The sequence below is a fragment of the Mus musculus genome, chromosome 8, assembly GCF_000001635.26.
Source record: "Mus musculus strain C57BL/6J chromosome 8, GRCm38.p6 C57BL/6J".
Lineage (NCBI taxonomy): Eukaryota > Metazoa > Chordata > Mammalia > Rodentia > Muridae > Mus > Mus musculus.
The window spans coordinates 75,272,089-75,289,555 of NC_000074.6; the positions used below are offsets into that span (position 1 = coordinate 75,272,089).

The 17,467-nt window shown below is 40.5% G+C and overlaps 1 pseudogene; it reads right to left on the reverse strand.

Moving 5' to 3' along the window:
- Positions 1-2,385: 2,385 nt before the first annotated feature.
- Gm9644 lies at positions 2,386-14,273 on the reverse strand (annotated as a pseudogene).
- Positions 14,274-17,467: the final 3,194 nt, after the last annotated feature.

Below are 17,467 nucleotides of genomic sequence, written 5' to 3' on the forward strand. Positions count from 1 at the left end.
CATGTCAGCACATATTCCTGATTTTGACGATGAGATCATTTCTCTCAGTGTGGGGTCAGAGGTTAAGTGCAGAAGCCCTTTCATTATTAGCATTTTAATTTTTCCAGAGTGGGAAGTTTTCTCAGTCTCTCTTTTTACATGTCTAAAGTCTTACCTTGAAGTTCATCAGATGCCCTGAAAAATTTATACATTTATTGACACGTGTCACATTAGCAGATGAACTCCAGATTTTCTCTGGGGCAGTTTGGTCAACTTTTCATCTATTTTTACAGCATTGCCATCTGGTGGCCAGAGGTAGTATCTGCAGGAAGTATGGTAATGACAGAACGGAAACACACATGCCTATTTATTTATTCATTTTAGTTAGATAATTTTCTTTTACATAGTCTCTCAGACCTAGAGTTTGCTGTGCAGAGCAGCCTTCCTCTGCCTTTTGTGCTGGTATTAAAGGCACGCAGAACCACAGCCCGCCAGGTCACCGCATGCCTGGAGTTTTGAGGACTTTTTCACTTAGGCAAACTGAGTCAGACTTTTCAGAAACTGTAACAGAAGATCATGTCAGCATCTCAGGGGAAGGAGAGGCCCATGTATACTCAGAGCCTGGTTTCTGTAGTTACACTTTGCTTGAGCTGCAAAACAAGTAGAACCACAGTTTAAAGTGCTATATGCAAATTGCACATGGGCTTTTAGAGAGAAATAAAAAAAATTAAATCCAGGATAATTCTTAAAATATTGAGATCATCTGTTCTAAATAGAGATTGCTTCAAAATCTTATGTCTCTCTTGGAGGCAAGTACTATTTGTCACTCCCCCTCCCCTCCCCTCCCCTCCCCACCCCTCCCCTCCTCTCCCCCCTTCTCTCCTGCTTCTCTACCCCATCTCCCTTTCCACTCCCCCTCCTTTTCCCCTCCTCTCCCTCCTCTCCTTTACCTCTCCTCTTCCCCTCCTCTCCTCTTTCTTTTGTCTCTCTTTCCCTGTATTTATATAGTTCCCATCGCTATCTATAGCTTAAGCACTTTGGATTTTTAACCTTTGCTGTGTTCTTAGGATCATGTTGATGCTGTGGTTAAAAACAATAATGTTTGTTTGATACAGTAAAACCACCTTACGGTTTACACGTGTGGATTCTTAGTATTGGAAGTTTCAGAAATACTGGGTATGGGAGAAAACACAAAAGTTCTTTTTCCACATTGCTGATTCCTGCTTGTAGTTTTAGGGGCTGCTGAGTAACATCCTTGATTTTTTTTTTCTTCTCAACCTTGTAAATAGTTGAGAGATGATGACAAAGCTGACTGGTTCTAAAAACAGATTGAAGAAAAGGGCAGGGACAAGCAATCCTGGCTGCAAGCTAATAGGTAAGCCACCACTACTGCTGTCCTGGGAAGCTGTAAGCAAAGGGCTGGGTTAAAGCCCAGGGTATATTTCCTGTTTCTCTTAGAGAAATTTGCTTTCTTCCCCTGGATATATTAAAAAGGGGGGAGGGACCCGGTGTTATCCCAACACCTCCAAAGTCATTGGAGGCATTAATGAAAGGCAGGGAAATACTGTGCTTGCTTTGGACTGACATCTGGTAGATAATTATTTATTTTTGTTGTCTCTGGAGATGTGGTTTTCAGCTTGTCTAAATCAAGCTCATTATCAATCACTTGCCACCCATTTCCATTCTCCTGTGAAGAATAAAACTGGTTCCTTTCCCCTCTGTGGTTCACATTCTAGGTCATGATCACTTTAGAACCTGGGAGGCATTCCTGACATGTATCTTTAAGATTATAACTTTTTATGGTGTGCGCTTTGAACCCAGGGCCTCACTAATGCTAGTTGTGTCACCAAGCTTTGTTGGGGTCCCTAAACTCTGCTCTGAAGCATGGTTATTGCATTTTCTGTTGAGCCAGTTTTATGGAGTGAGATTAACACAGTGAGTTCAAGTGTTAAGTTCACAAAGGGCTCCTACTGCTTTTTTAATGCAGTGTTTCTTTAAGTAACCCGAGAGAAATGAAATGTTTCCATTCTTGGTTTGTTTTAAAACACGATGTTACACTAAAATAGCTAATGTCCTAAAAGCATTTTAGCTTGTCTTTCTCAAGGTTTTATATATTTCTGCATTATGCTGTTGTTCCTTTAACCTTTGAAGCTGATGGCTTCTTTCAAGATTTTTTCCTTTTATCCTTCCTTCCTTCCTTCCTTCCTTACTTCCTTCCTTCCTTCCTTCCTCCTCCTTCTCCTCCTCCTCATCCTCCTCCTCCTCCTCTTCCTTCTTCTTCTTCTTCTTCTTCTTCTTCTTCTTCTTCTTCTTCTTCTTCTTCTTCTTCTTCTTCTTCTTCTTCTTTTTTTTTCTAGAAATATTTTATTGGTGAGACCCCACCAGCTATGCAAAGTTGTCCTGGAATCAATTACCCTCCTTGGCAATGCGATCTTTCTTGAGTGGTCCCATGAATGCTTTCTTCTCCTCCATGATTTGGAAACAACCATGGCCAAATTTTGAGGTGGAGTCAATGAACTTCAGGTCAATCTTCTCCAGGGCCTGATGTTTGGTCTGGACCAACAAGGACTTATGAAGAGTAAGCACTTGCTTCTTGGTCCCCACCACACAGCCTTTGAGCATGATGAAGTCATTAGTCACCTCACCATGATGCACAAAGCCATCCAGTGGGTTGATGCTCTTATCAGACAGGTCATAGTCAGTAGATGCATTGTTCTTGCTCAGTTTACCATCCTTGATGAGGTAGCCTTGATCAATTTTGTAAATCTTCTTGTTAATCTCTGTTCGGTGATGGTAGCCTTTCTGCCCAGCTCGAGCCACAGAGAAGGCTACACGGGCAGGGTGCCAGGCTCCAATACAGGCAACTTTGCACAAACCTCGATGGGTCTTTCTGGGCAGTTTCTTTGTATGCCAACGACTGGCCACCCCTTTGTATCCTTTGCCTTTTGCCACGCTGATGACATCAATCATCTCCTCCTGCCCAAACACCTGGTTCACAGGAACCTGCTGCTCCAGCCTCTCTCGGGCTCAGTCAAGCTTCTCAGCCACAGTGCCCCCATTCACCTGGATCTCCATCAAGTGTGCCTTCTTCTGGTGCAGAGGAAGTAGACTCATCTGAGTGTAGGCAATGATGCGGATGACCTGGCAGTACTTCTTCATGCTGCTGAAGTCCTTCTCCAGCTGCTTCTTGCCTGTGCCATCCTGCCATTTCTTACAGTACTTGGTGAAAGCCGTCTTCTTAGATTTGTGCCAGTTCTTATAGAACCGCCTTTTGCTCAGCAAATACTGTCTTGAAGGTCCGAAGGCCTCGTGGGGTCTCAACATATCCCACAATGCCCACAACAACTATTGGGGGAGGGTGGTTCCCACAATGGTCACAGCCTCCACGACTTCTTTCTTGTGCACCTTAGATGCTGGCCTATCAACTTCCTGGACAATGTGGGTCATGCCAGCCTTGTACCCCAGAAAGGCTGTGAAGTGAACAGGCTTGGAAGCGTCATCCTTAGGGAAGCTCTTCACTTTCCAACTGCAGGCTGCCGCGCTCAAGAGGCAAGAAGCCCAAGGACCCATGCCTGGGAGCTGAGAATTTTCTGTGAGACGTCTCACCGCCACACGCCGCTGATCTTATCTTTTGTTTCTTACAGTTACATTTTGTTGGGTTTTATGATAGGACTGAACCTCTGAATCAGTAAGCCAGCCCTAATTAAATGTTGTCCTTTATAGGATTTGCCCTGGTCATGGTGATTGCTCACAGTGATGGGTACCCTGACTAAGACACATCTGCTCATTGCTTTAATTTACTCACATTTGGCTGGTGAGCTCTCGCAGATCAGATATGATTCTAGCAGGGTTTCTATTTCTCTTTGTCGGGGTTCAGGAATCAACACATAAACCATACAAACACCAATCTTAGTTCAGCAAGAACAGTTTATTGAACACACATCCCAATACTGATCAGTCAATATCACAAAGGACTTGAAAATCAAGCTGTGATGCTTTCCATAGGAAAAACCAGGTTCAGAAATCCAGAAGGTAAGGGTGGAGGCAGTACTACATTTTTGGCTAACTAGACAAAGTATTATTATCTGACCTTTAAGCTGATTGGTCCTAAGTGAGGTAAGAGGGGTGGTGGGCAGGGGAGTTTCGGAGGGTGGAGATAACAGAGCATGAATATTACAACGACACCATTATGAACTTCTGGGAGAGTTTTTCAGTGTCAGCTATGGATGATTACTTCTGAGAAGTGGAGTCTGAGATCCTGAACTTAATTTTACCTTATGAGTAAAATGGAGACTGAATGCAAAATGGCTACAGTTATGTTAAAAGGAGCAGGCCTCAACATTCTTCCTTTACTCTATTTTCATGTTAGTGGTTGGCTGATACTGGGAAGTAACACAGGAGGGAAGGACTTGCTGGTGGGTTCCTTGGTTGCTTGTGTTTCTTAGACACTTTTACCCGTCTTCTGCAAGTTCCTATGGCTCTCTAGGGTTGCCAGCATCCTTGCTTACTCACTTGTAGGTATAAAATGCTTGCCTGCATTGACTGCAAGCCTAACTGAATCTGACAACTATGCTCTTGGGACACTATGAACACATGCAGATGAACTCGAAGAGTCTGCTTCTTGCATACATCAGCTCTGTTTCTGTGTGTATTCCACTGCTTCACCAAACTTCCCATCTACACGTTCAAGGATAAAATTTAAAAAATTCAGGACAGCAATGCACTAGCTTAGCATGGGTGTTCCTTGGCTCTCAGAACCTTGGACTCCAGGTTGTATGCCTGGGAATCCAGTCCTTAAAACTTCACACCCAAATGGCCATGGATAAACAGGTAAACCAAAGATTTGCAATTTAAATTTTCCCTGCAAATTGAAGTGAAATTTTCACCTCAAATTAAATCTATGATTTATTTATTTACTTCTTGAAATTAAGGCTTTAGAAAGGAAATCAAATTCCTATCTTGTTGAAAATGTGATTATTTTCTGTACTGATGTGGGAATATAGATTGGTTGTTTCTCTGTGTTAAGCATTTTAACATTATTCACAGCCTTTTGCTTGCTATTCTAGCTGCATATGTATCAAAAGATGGCCTAGTTGGCCATCACTGGAAAGAGAGGCCCATTGGACACGCAAACTGTATATGCCCCAGTACAGGGGAACGCCAGGGCCAAAAAATGGGAATGGGTGGGTAGGGAAGTCGGGGGGAGGGTATGGGGGACTTTTGGGATAGCATTGGAAATGTAATTGAGGAAAATATGTAATAAAAAATATTTAAAAAAATTCTGATAAGTGTTTATTAAGCTGTTTGTTAAAACATGCATATAAAATGCAGATATCTTAAATATCTAACAAACACTATTGTGGGGAGTTGTACATCTATAAAGAGTGTTTTGCAGCCGTTAAAGTGTATACTTTATGTTGGATGTAGTGGCTCATACCTGAAACGCCAGTGCTCTGAAGGGTGAGGGTGAATGAGGGCTGCCATGAGTTTAACTCAGGCAACATGATGACTTTGCAAAAGAACAAAACAAAATGGAAATTTTAGATATGATTCGTATCCATTAAGTAACGTTATATATCATATTTTATATTAAAACATGTGCTTATTACACAAAATCTCTAAAAGTGTTCACAGAAAGATCTTTTCTATATACTTTTTAGTCTTTCACTTGTACATTTAAAAATATGTTCACTTTTAAAATAGACTATTATAATCACTTTATTTTTGCATTGGGACTTTTTTGCTTATGAGTTTTAAGGAATGATTTTATAAAAATAATACATACCTACATTATGTAAAGATTGTAATTATTTTTGAATTTTTATTCTTGGCTATGTGTCTTGACCCGTCCAGCAGGTCCAGTTATTCGAGGGTCTCGAGGGGACCTTCTCCTGAGAACCAAATGGGGGGAGAGAAAAGATGGACACCAAGTGCGAGGAACGACAGGGAACCATTCTGAATAGCATCAAGGTGTCACTGTATTAGCAAGGCTCAAGGCTTAAATGCACAAGCAAAAGGGGAAGTACTTCTCAGCAGGAGGAAGGGGGCAGCAGAAATTTTTCTTTTGGCAACTACATGGGGAAGCAGGAACTTGGTGGTATCAGGGTGTGGTCAGGACATCCAGCGCTGACTTAAGGCTGGAACAATCTGTGGTTGTTTTTGGAGCGGTGTGTTGGTGGCCTGCTTTTGACCCCCCTTTTCTTCTGGGGGGAGAGGCCCAATTCAGAGATCAGGACAATTGTGTTGTCTTAATAGCTCCCAACAGTGTCTGGCATAATGTATTATGATTACATAAATTAATAGCTTTGTTATTTTGACACAGCATATGAGGTAAATTAGTTAATGACCTAAGACTAGCTTTAACAAAATGTTTTAGAAGGTAGATGCTCAATAAATGTAGTGGCAAGGACAGGGCAATAATGTCCACAATTAATTTCATTTTGTCATAACCTGGATTCATTCTATGAATAAACACTACATAACTCTGATTTTTACAAGTGAAGCATATATATATGTATATATATACATATATACATATATTACATAAATATATATTACACATATATAGATAATCAAACAGATGAAGAGATGGAGAGAAACTTGACTAGAGCTAATGAAAATATTAATTGCAGGATCTAGGCAGCAGGCTTATGGATGTTTACAATTCTTTAAATTTTTTTTGTATGAAAAGGTTTATAAGAAATTACCAGAAGATCCAGCAATACCTCTCCTGGGCATATACCCAGAAGATGTTCCAACTTGTAATAAGAACACATGCTCTACTATGTTCAAATCAGCCTTATTTATAATAGCCAGAAGCTGGAAAGAACCCAGATGTCCCTTAACAGAAGAATGGATACAGAAAATGTTACTACTCAACTATTAAAAACAGTGAATTTATGAAATTCTTAGGCAAATGGATGGATCTGGAGGATATCTCCTGAGTGAAGTAACCCAGTCACAAAAGAACACACGTGATATGCACTCACTGATAAGTGGATATTAGTCCAGAAACTTAGGATACCCAAGATACAATTTGCAAGACACATGAAACTCAAGAAGAAGGAAGACCAAAGTGTGGATACTTCATTCCTTCTTAGAATGGGAACAAAATACCCATGGAAGGAGTTATATAGACAAAGTTCAGAGCAGAGCCTGAAAGAACAACCACCCAGAGACTGCCCCACTTGGGGATCTATCCCATAAACAACCACCAAATCCACACACTAGGCAGATGCCAACAAGAGCCTGCTGACAGGAGCATGATATACCTCTCTCCTGTGAGGCTCTACCTGTGCCTGGCAAATACAGACGTGGATACTCACAGTCATTCATTGGATGGAGCACAAGACCCCCCATGAAGGAGCCAGAGAAAGTACCCAGGGAGCTGAAAGGGTCTGAAGCCCCATAGGAGGAATATCAATATGAACTAACCAGTACCCTCAGAGCTCCTTGGAACTATACCACCAATCAAAGAAAACACATGGTGGAACGTGTGGCTCTAGCTATATATATAGCAGAGGATGGCCTAGTCTGTCATCAATGTGAAGAGAGGCCCTTGGTCCTGTGAAGGCTCTATGCCCCAGTATAGGGGAATGGCAGGACCAGGAATGGGAGTTGAGTGGGCTGGGGAGAAAGGGGGGGGGTGTTAGGGGATTTTCAGAGGGAAAAGTAGGAAAGGGAATAACATTTGAAATGTAAATAAAGAAAATATCTTAAAAAATAAATTTAAAAATATTTGTAACATAGATTCAAGCATTAGGCTTGATAGAAAGAGAGACTAGCTCAGGAGAAAAATCTGGCTTACACTTAAGAGCATGGGTATAAGCTTTTCAAAGAAGAGTCCCATGTGTCTTAGAAGTGGCTATATTAAACATTTTGATGTCTCAACTCACAACCTAAAACAATGCTAAGAATCCTTTTTGTCTTTTCTTGATCTTTTTGATAAGTGCAATGTCAGAGTGGTTCCAAAGGTGCCTTGGATGGTGCTATTTGTCTGATCAGATATAGCTATGAGCCATAAGGTTACACAAGAACAGTAAGGCCCAGCTTTGACCAAATGGGGTTTCTTATGAGATTCTTGATACATTGACGTTTCTAGTTAAGAAAGGCAAAAGGCCAAGCATGATGAGTTTCTATTTTAAATTGTTTGTTTGAAATATCTCTGTATTAAAGGAAACTTGTCACCGCCCGCCCGCCCCCCCCCCCAAAAAAAAAAAAAGAAATTGTTGAGAGAAAAAGGGGAACTCTGTTGTTTTACTTAGGGTTTCTATTGCTGTGAAGAGGCACTATGACTATGGCAACTCTTATAAAAGAAAACATTTAATTGGAGCTGGCTTATGGTTTAGAGGTTTATTCCATTGTCATAATGGTGGGAAGCATGGCAACATGCAGGCATATGTGGTGCTGGAGAAGGTTCTACATCTTGTAAAAGTAACTTTTACTTTTCTGGCATAGTTGTTATCTCTGGGGCTTACTGCCTCCATATGGTAACATAAGCCTAGTCCTGGAAGCTTCTAGTCTCCATATAATCTAATCTAGTTCTAGAATGTTTTCAGCCTCTGAGACTCACTGCTGAATAAGCCCACATTTCTGAGCTCTGGCTGGCTGGTTCAGCTTAGTTGTTCTGGTTCAAAATCATCTCCAAGCTGACTGATTCAATCTGGCTTCTTTTTTGGTTTCTGACTGAATTGCTCTGCTTGGCCTCAAACTAATTCTAGCAATCTGTTCTAATGGCCCCTTCTCACTCTCTGGCTCATTCTGTCTCCATCTGTGTGAAGCTTGTTCTCTCTTCAACCTGTCTCTGTAAAACTTCCTGGTAAAAACTGCCCCCGAACTCCACCAACTGAACTGCCATGAACTCAACTCCAGTGCACTGTCTCTCCACTGCGGCCCAACTGACTGACCGAACTCCCCAAACTTCACTGACTGAACTCAACTGACTGTACCCACTGAACTGCCCTCCAATTTGACATCCCTTGCAAACATGGCTCTTCCTTCTATAAACTAACCTTATCTACGTTGCTTGAGATTAAAGGTATGTACTAAAGGCATGTCTAGATTCCAACCAGAGAAGTCATGTTGCTGGATTAAAATTCCTGAATCCACCCCCTTTCTGTTTCTCATTAGAAAACAAGCAGTCATCTAAAGAATAATAATAAAATAAGGGTAAGGTTAAACAAACAAACAAACAAACAAACAAACAAACAAACCCAAACAAGCTGGAATAGGACAAAACAAACAGTTGAAAAAGAGCCAAAGAAAAAGCACCAGAAACAAATATAAATGCTAAGACATATATGATCACACACATGGGAATCCCATAAAACACAAAACCTGAAACTATAATATAAATGCAAAGGACCTGTAAGGTTAAAAAAACAAAAGAAAATATAAATTAAAAACATATGAGACATGGGACGTTCGAAGATACCATTGAGTTCTTTTTGTGTTGGCTGTCTATTAATAGGCCTCCTAAGAATGGATTATATACCCAGAGAGGCTCTGTTGGAGAAAATCAATTATTTATTTGTGAGTAGTTATCAATTTGACATAGCTCTGGTTTGGGGATGAAGGCTTGTGTCCATTTCTCCTCTCAGCAATGAGACTCGATCTAATGCCAACTCCTGCAGGCTCTGTGCATCCTGCTACAGTCTGCAAGTTTATGCAGCTTGTTTTCTTGGTGTCTTCCATCACCTCTGGCTCTTTTAATTTTTTTGTTCATCGTCTGCAATGTTCCCTGAGCCCTGAGAGGAGGAGCATCCTTTGATAGAGACATCCTATTTAGGACTGATTAGAGCTCTCATCCACTGCACAATGTCTAGCTGTGGGTGTCTGTTCTCTTCTCCTGCAGGAGGAAGCTTCTCTGATGATGGCTGAGCAAGGAACTGATCTGTGAGTGTAGCAGGATGTCAGTAGAAGTTGCTTTATTGCTGCATTCTTTTAGCAGAATACTAGTATTTGGTTTTCTCTTAGGCCCACACTTCTCTTACTTAATATCTAGTGCCAGTTTTATGAAGCAGCTTTCTCCTGCTCTGTTCTTTTGGGATTGTTCGTTTATTTTTCTTTTGGATATTGGATACTCTTTCCAAAAGAATACAGGCTGGTTTGGAGCCAGGATTCTCTCTGCCTCTATCTCCCAAGTGCACGGGTTGTTATAGGTCATCTGACTGTATTTTTTTTTAACCTGTTTTGCTTCATTCTGTCTTTATTCAAAACTGCCTTACCCCCCACTCCAACTTTATTGTTCTCTGCCTCTATTTACATTTCCCTCTCTGATTTTTAGAATCATCTTGCTAATATCTACACAATACCTTGCTAACTGGAGTTGTTTTAACTCCGACTTGTCAATACTGAGTCTTTTAAAAATACTTTCTTTCTTTCTTTCTTTCTTTCTTTCTTTCTTTCTTTCTTTCTTTCTTTCTTTCTTTCTTTCTTTCTTTCTTTCTTCCTTCCTTCCTTCCTTCCTTCCTTCCTTTCTTTCTTCCTTCCTTCCTTCCTTCCTTCCTCCCTCCCTCCCTCCATCCCTCCCTCTACCTCCCTCCCTCCCTCTCTCCCTCCCTCTCTCTCTCCCTCCCTCCCTCCCCCTCTCTATCTTTCTTTCTTCCTTTCTTTCTTTCTTTCTTTCTTTCTTTCTTTCTTTCTTTCTTTCTTTCTTTCTTCCTTCCTTCCTTCCTCCCTCCCTCCCTCCCTCTCTCTCTCCCTCTCTCTCTCCCTCTCTTTCTTTCTTTCTTTCTTTCTTTCTTTCTTTCTTTAAGCCACCCTTCCTTCCTTCCTTCTTTCCTTCCTCCCTCCCCCCCTCTCTCTCCCCCTCTCTCTCCCCCTCTCTCTCCCCCTCTCTTTCTTTCTTTCTTTCTTTCTTTCTCCCTTCCTTCCTTCCTTCCTTCCTTCCTTCTTTCCTCCCTCCCCCCCTCTCTCTCCCCCTCTCTCTCTCCCTCTCTCTCCCCCTCTCTCTCTCTCTTTCTTTCTCTCTTTCTTTCTTTCTTTCTTTCTTTCTTTCTTTCTTTCTTTCTTTCTTTCTTTCTTTCTTTCTTTCTTTTAATGTTATAATCACTGATTAGTACATTGCCTGCATGTATGTCTGTGGGAGGGTATCAGAACCCCTGGAACTGGAGTTATAGACAGTTGTGAGCCATTATTTGGGTGCTGGGAATTGAACCCGGGTTTTCAGGAAGGGCAGCCAGTACTCTTAACTGTTCTCCAGCCCTAATACTGAGTCTTGCAATCCACAAATGTAGAGTATTTGTCTATTCATTAATCTCTTCAGTTTTGAAATGAGAGTTTTTTTTCCCCACAAAGAACTTAGATATATTTTGTCTAGTTACATTTTTTAAAAAAATGTGTTCATATCGTGATAAATAGATTGACATGGCCCATTTTCAGATTTTCAGCTATGCCACTTTTTACCTAGCTGGTGACTGGTCTTCTTGCTTGTTTTAGAAATCAGGTAGTTGTAAGATTGCAGAGAGTGTGCCAAGTGTCTGAGCCCACCATTAGCAATACCTCTCCTGGGCATATATCCAGAAGATGTCCCAACCGGTAAGAAGGACACATGCTCCGTTATGTTCATAGCACCCATATTTATAATAGCCAGAAGCTGGAAAGAACCCAGATGCCCCTCAACAGAGGAATGGATACAAAAAATGTGGTACATTTACACAATGGAGTACTAATGGAGTACTCAGCTATTAAAAGGAATGAATTTATGAAATTCCTAGGCAAATGGTTGGACCTGGAGGGCATCATTCTGAGTGAGGTAACACATTCACAAAAGAACTCAAATGATATGTACTCACTGATAAGTGGATATTAGCCCAGAAACTTAGTATACCTGAGATATAAGATACAACTTGCAAAACACATGAAACTCAAGAAGAAGGAAGACCAAAGTGTGGACACTTTGCCCCTTCTTAGAATTGGGAACAATCACCCATGGAAGGAGTTACAGAGACAAAGTTTGGAGCTGAGACAAAAGGATGGACCATCTAGAGAGTGCCATATCCAGGGATCCATCCCATAATTAGCCTCCAAACGATAACACCAATGCATACACTAGCAAGCGTTTGTTGCAAGGACCCTGATATAGCTGTCTCTTGTGAGACTAGGCTGGGGCCTAGTAAACACATAAGTGGATGCTCAAAGTCAGCTATTGGATGGATCACAGGACCCCCAATGGAGGAGCTAGAGAAAGTACCCAAGGAGTTAAAGAGATCTGCAACCCTGTAGGTGAACATTATGAACTAACCAGTACCCCGGAGCTCTTGACTCTAGCTGCATATGTATCAAAAGATGGCCTAGTTCGGCCATCACTGGAAAGAGAGGCCCATTGGACACACAAACTTTATATGCCCCAGTACAGGGGAACGCCAGGGCCAAAAAGTGGGAATGGGTGGGTAGGGGAGTTGGGGGGGAGGGTATGGGGGACTTTTGGGATAGCATTGGAAATGTAATTGAGGAAAATACGTAATAAAAAATATTAAAAAAAAGTTGTATACAGAGGCTGAAGAGATGGCTCAATGGTTAAGAGCACTGATTACTCTTCCAGGGATCTCTGAGTTCAAATTCCTGCAACCACATGGTGGCTCACAACCATCTGTAATGGGATTCTCTTCTGGTGTGTCTGAAGACAGCTGCAGTGTACTCATATAAATAAAATAGATCGTTTAAAAAAAAAAAGAAAAAGGAGGCAGCCCTAAGTGAGAGGAAATCTGGAAAGCCAGCAAGTGCTGCTGGCTTGTAGGAGAAAAGGACAAGAATTTCTCAGGACCTTAAAAACCATTGTCTTGTGTCAAGTCAACATGCAGCCATTTCCCCCTTTTTCTCCATGCTGGTGTCTTTGTCTGCAGGATGGGGGACTAAAATCTACTGCATTTTCACAAGTCTTCAATCTTATTTCCAACATTAGCAGGAGCAGGGGCAGTATGCTACTAAGTTTCAATCTACTTGTTAATTGGGCACAAATAGGAAAATGAATGTGTGTTAAGTTTGTATCAGGCAACTTTTCTATAATTGTTTTTTAGTTGTGGAGATTAGTGTGTACTGTTACTTCAACTTTTCTGTATAGATAATCTTGTTACCTGCAAGAAAGGGCAATTTCATCTCTTTCCCCAATAAGTATATCTTACATTTTCTTTTATTGTCTTAAGGCATGTGTAGAGCCTGACACTGAATGCTTTTGATTTTTAATAGTTGGGCCTTTCAGCCTTAAAAAATTACTTTTGGTTTATACTTTAAAAAAGGTCTTTCTTATACTATTTTGAGAATAAATTTTACATTTGCTTTAAATACTTTTTATTTCTATTTTTCTGCCTTGACAATATCCATATAAAATTTATGACGCAGGATAAATTCCAAAATTGTATTTCCTATATGCATTTAGCCTTTTTGATTGCCATTTTGAAGGGATGTATCATTTTACGATAAATTCTTGCATGTGTTTGAACTTTGTTTTGACATTTCTAATCTGATCAGTTACTGTATCTGTCCTTTAGTATCTTATTTTTAATGACAATTACGTTATTATATGGACATTAGATTTGCTTTTAAGTCAACTTTCCTTTTCCATCATCTTTTGCAGAATTGTTCTTATTTTGTGCATTGTCTTTCTCATGTGAACTTTAGAAATGGCCCGAGTACTTTAAAATTATTTGAATATTTAAATACTATACTAAGTTTGTATCCATGTTATTTTCATGAAATAGAGTACTCCCAGCAGAGATCATGATGACTTTCTAGTTGTTTAAGTATTCTCTCTTTTAAACTTTCAGGTCTTAAGTAATTTAAAATGTTTCCTATCAGATCTTGCACATTTGACAACATTTCTGTGATAGAGTGGGTGGATTTCCTGCTTACCCTTTGATAGATAAGAACCATCCATTTCTGAGCTCTCATTATTTGGCTCTTCCACTTTAATCAGTTTACTTGTTCACAAACACTTTTTTGAAAGAAAAATTTAGTATTTATTTTATTTTATGAATATTCGTGCTTGCCTGCATGAATGTCTACTCATTGTGCCTGAGCCTGGGGTCACACTGCAGGTCAGAAGAGGTAGCCAGATCCCCTGTAACTGGAGTTATAGATGTTTGTGATTTACCATGTGGGTGCTGGGAATGGAATCTGGATCTTCCACAAGGACTTCACTTTAAAATCCTGAGCCATCTCTTCAGCTTCTATGAGAACTTCTTTACTCAGTTCTTCTTGGTCGTCCAGGAACACAGTGGTATTTGGAATATTTGGGTTCTTCTTTTCTGGCTTACTTGTTCTCTGGATTTCCCATCCTCTACAACCTTACTCATTATGCTGGGGAGCAGTGCATCGAAATTGGGAGGCAGGGCTTCATCATGTTGATGAACACACATTCTGTGCACAATTGTTCTATTAAAGGTTTAAGGTTAATATGAAGGGTTAAAATCCATAAACCTCTTCTATAAAACTTTGCAGAATATTGGGTATGGTAGTGCAAGCCTTTGAACCACGCACTTGGGAGGCAGAGGCAGAAGCAGGTGAATCTCTATGAGTTCATGAATTCAAGGCCAGCCTGGTCTACAGAGGGGTTCCAGGAGAGACAGAGCTTTATAGTGAGACCCTGTCTATAAAACAAAAACAAAACAAAACCCCCAAAACCAACCAACCAACCAACCAACCAACCAACCAACCAACCAACCAACCACAACAGAAAGCTTTAGAGAATAATAGTTAGAATAATAAGAAACAAGGTATAAAATATTTGATAAAATTAAAATTAAAAAATGTTCCCAAAAGATAAATTATGCTCTTATGTTTTGTCATTGAATAAAAATCTAAAGTTGCTTTAAAGAGGTATACTTGAACTTGGAAAAGATTGTTTTCTGGAACTTACATGTCATCCGCCTAGAACAGAAAAAAAATGTAAAGAAACACCTCACAGTCTTATTCTCAGCTGAAATTTTATTTTTGCTTTCAGTTCTTATCTATGTGCTTTAGAAAATAGGCTCTGGACCAATTCCCTCCAAGATGCAGATAGAGTGTTCATGGTAAAACTCCAGGCATCTTTTGATGTTTTGTTCCTTTCTGCTCCCTTCCTAGCTTTCTCAATTCTTTTATTGCAGTGGCATAAATATGCTTTACAGGGTTCACAGTTCCCCAAAGTCATATTAGAATCCAAATAAAATTGAACCAATACAAAAGCAGTAAGATCCTGAAACAGTAATATATCATGGCAAAGCTAAAAATGTTTTTCTTTTGACTATTGAGCCCTGAGCCCGTCTACATCCCAGTGATAAAGGAAGTAGATAAAATAATGGCTTCAAAGTCTTTGAGAGTGATTTACTGGCAGTAGGAATTTTAGACATTACCCTTATAATGTAGGCTTTCAGACCTTAGAGGAGAAAAACCTGACTTAGTTGCTGAATATTCAGGAGAGATTTGTTAGATTTAAGAGGGTGGCCTGATAGGGAGATGAGCAAGTAGAGTCACCTCAGGAACTGACCAAAGAGGCAGAAAAAAAGGGAACAACATTTGGAAGAAAAAGGACTCTGGTTTCTGAAGTAAATCATGGTTTCTAGAGAAGAACCAGGCCCACATACAAACATACCACCGTGAGTCCATGGAGACGTTGCACGTGGGTTCCGTTTGATTTGTCTATTTCTTAGTCTTTATCTTGAGAAAGTTACTTCCCTTTCCAAGTTTTACTTTCCATGTGTATGGGTGAGGAAGCAAATGCTTTTTTTAAAAGAACATTGTAAAGACGAGCTGAGAGAAAACACATAGAAAATGCTAAATTCTATGACCTCATACCACATGAAAACTGTTAACTTTTGTTAGGGTTTTTATTGCTGCACAAAACATCATGACCAAGAAGCAAGCTGGGAAGGAAAGGGTTTACGCAGCTTACATTTCCACATTGCTGTTCATCACCAAAGGAAGTCAAGCAGGTCAGGAAGCAGGAGCTGATGCAGAAGCCATGGAGGAATGCTGCTTACTGGCTTGCTTCCCCTGGCTTGCTCAGCTTGCTTGCTTATAGAACCCAGGACTACCAGCCCAGGGATGGCACCACCCACAATAGGCCTTTCCACCTTGGTCACTAATTGAGAAAATGCTTTACATTTGGATCTCATAGAGGCACTTCCTCAAGAGGGGTTCCTTTCTCTGGGATAACTCCAACTTGTGTCAAGTTGATATACAAAACCAGCCAGTACAACGGGCCTCTTGTCAACTTGACACACAAACAAGGGGTCAGTTGCTTTCCAAATTCTTGTCTGTAAGCCCTGTGTTTACTCTGATATAACAGTTTGTTTCTGGGCATCATACACAATTGATGTCCTGAAATCCTTTCACTAGCCCTGAGAAATAAATCCTATTATTATCTTGATATTAAATATAAGGAGTCTGAGATCCAAGGGAGGTTAAGTAACCTGAAAGTATGAGGCTGTGGGAAGAGACCAGAACTGGAGTTCACCTTCTTGATGTGTGCTGAAGTGGAGATGCCAAACTATGAAAAAGCAGTGCTAAGTACATTAGATCCTAAGTCCCACACTCAGGATGCCCTGGAAACGTGGCATCCTTACCATGAGATGGCAGAGAGCTAGCTTCCTCTGCTGCACAGTAACTATGCACCACAGTAAAAGGTTGCCTGCATGTAGTGAGGGTTGTAACCCTCTTGCTTACCCTGCCTCAAGTCCACATGTAAGAGACAGAAAGGGTTCTGTTATCATTGTGGCAAAGTTAAAGATTAGTTAAAAGTGAGGCATTGGCTCTCTTTATTAGAATGTTACCTTATTGGGACAAGATGTTGCTTTCCATCCAAAAGGAGATAATGTTGGGCAAAGTTCATGAACACTTGAGCCAAGGATAATGAGGACTTCACCAACATTAAGCAAGAGGCAGAGATCATTTCATAGAATCCATTCTTCCTGCTGAATGCTTGGGCCTCAGAGATGTGACTTTCTTCTCACTCTATGACCAATAATTCTTGCTCTAAAGGAGTCATCTGTAGAAGAGGCACTCAAGACAGCCAGATGACAAGGCCAATGGTTGTGTGGTGAACAGGTGACTTCCAACACTGTGTGTTCCCTTTCAGTTGCCTGGAATTTCATCTTGGTTCAGAGAAGTACAGAGGATAGTAACGTCCAAGTGACTGGAGCTCTGGAAGGAGGCACTGATTTCTGTTTTCCTGGCATGAGTCCTGAAAGTGACAATGATTGCAACATTGGAAATGCAGGGAGAGACAATCATATAGAAACTAAACACGTTGTCTAAATGCTTCAACATATATTTTAATTCCATAGTCTAATTGTTAAGGTTTCTCAAATCTACTTTATTCTGAGTAACTTATGGATTTTTTTTTGTAGAAAAAAATTAAATTTTTATTCTTTAATTTTTATTTTATATAATTTGCTGGCATGTATGTCTGTGTACTGTGTGTGTGCTTGGTAACTGTGGAGGCCAGTGGAGGGCTTCAAGTCCCCTGGAATTGGAGTTAAAAATGGTTGTGAGACACAATATGGGTGCT